This window comes from Dipodomys spectabilis, unplaced genomic scaffold (assembly GCF_019054845.1).
Source record: "Dipodomys spectabilis isolate Male_0828 unplaced genomic scaffold, ASM1905484v1 ptg000152l, whole genome shotgun sequence".
Classification (NCBI taxonomy): Eukaryota; Metazoa; Chordata; class Mammalia; order Rodentia; family Heteromyidae; genus Dipodomys; species Dipodomys spectabilis.
Window position 1 is genome coordinate 4,742,797 of NW_024870829.1, and position 2,204 is coordinate 4,745,000.

The following is a 2,204-nucleotide window of genomic DNA, read 5'->3' on the forward strand; positions in this document are numbered from 1 at the left end:
CTCCTTCCTCCAAAGGTATTCTGTTTTTCACATAAAATTACAACTTTATATATGCGCATATAAACTAATTTGGAAGATTTAAGCTAAACTGCAAGTTAATTCAAGATATACTTTGAATTAATAGGATGAATAAAAACCCAAATATTTTTTGTTAACTTTTGAATTGAGCTATCATTATTATTATGGTTATGGTTAGGATCCCAAACAGAATTAGAATTAGGATTAGAGAAATAGAAAATTTAGGTTCATCACAGGATGACCCATTGCAACAATGATACTCACATGACACTACGTTGAAAATAAAGTTTACACCAGGGGAGGGTGGGGTAAGGGAAGTGGGGAGGGATGGAATAGTGGGAGAACAAGAAAGAAGTGGGTAACAATGCTCAACAAGAAACGTACTCCTTACCTTACACATGTAACTAATCCCTCTTTAAAGCATCTTTTCAACAAAATAAAATTTTTAAAAAATAATGAACAATAAAACCTGACAAGAAATAGAAAAACACTTAAAATTTATGTTCAAAATGCAAGTAAAATTTAGACCTCTACGCTGAGCAAGAGTTGGGATAAATATGAAAAAGTGGCTTGTTATTAACATGATGATTCGGTTATATGTATGCTTAGGATTAGGCAAGGTGTGCCAGTTAGAGCGGATTAGGATGAGAAAAACATGTAAGACATTGTGTAAAACTGCCACATATTTTAAGAGGAATGAATGGCAAGAATGAATGAAACCAGTCTGTGTTACTTTAAACATTCAGATAAAATTTGGTTTAAAGTGTGAGGTACATTTTTGTTCCGGTTAGGTTTAGGGAAGGATAAGCTTTAAGGTAAATTTTAGTTTTCCAATAAGAAGTAGAAGCCAAAAAAAATGTACGATTGAATAGAATCTAGACAATTTTCCTTACATTAGCCATTTGGTGTTAAATCAGAATGTGATTTGGATTAGGTTTCTGGTTAACCGGGTTTGAGGATAGAGTAAGAAATGGGTTAAACTAGTGGCTCGTGTCTATTATCCAAGGTACTCAGGAAGCTGTTTTTGAGGATCGCAGTTCAAAGGTAGCCCAGGCAGGAAATTTCATCGGACTTTTATCTCAAATTAACCACCATAAAACACAAAAGTGGTGCTGTGAGCTAAAGAACTCAGGGATCATGCCCTGGCCCAGAGTGCAAGCCCCACGACTGACAAAAAGAGAGAGAAAAAAAGAAATGTTAAATACTAAGTAAAGCTGAAACTTTTTTTAGGTTCTAGGAATTCAGGAAAAGCTGGGATAATGGAAGTACAATGTATTTCAAAATATCAGGGTTTGAGATCAGTAGGTATTGATCTCTGAACTTGAAGCTGATCCCTGCCATCCAATAACATCACATTCTTGTGAATATCTCTAGCTGGCCTCATGAGCATAGCAGCCAGCTGGGGCTCAGCTATCTGATGGCCTTGGGCTCCAACAATGCAATCATTTCTGTGCACAGACTGAAAACTATCATAGGTAATTTTGATTTATTCCATTCTATTCTCAGCTAAATTCTATGTTCAGGTTTGTATGTTTTATGATCTCTTAAATATTAATTACTATTTTCCTACATTCTCAAAAGTAACATATATGTCTTACTCTAAAATTCATTCAAACATGCAAAAAATATTAATGTAGTTGCTGTCCACCTATGGCTCATATTTTAAAACCTGGCTACTTTAGAGGTAAAAATCAGAGGATCCTGGTTTAAAGCAGCCTATGCAGAAAAATCTGAGATATTTCTCCAATTGAGAAACCAAAATCCAGAAGTGGAGATGTAGCTCTCATTGTAGAGTGTCAGCTTTGAGCAAAAGGACTAAACAGGAATATTAGGTCTACTTCTGACTCCATTATTTACTCATGGAACAAACACACACACACAAACACATAATCTACATTCTCTTTGACTCCCCTTCTTGAGCAGTATTCAATGCCATTAACTTAATGCATGTTTTCTCCAAATTATTATGGTAGGGAATAAACTACATTTGCATTTATGATAATGCACTTTTTGTACATTTTGTTTTGCAGTTTTTTTGTACTTATGTGAGAGAACAGTGTTTTGTGAAGACTAAACAGAAATCAATGTGTCAGTAAATCGGTAGGTGAGAGACTGAAAAATATAGATAATACCACTTGAAATTTTATTTCTCCAAATTTAAATATATATACATATATATGTTTTTG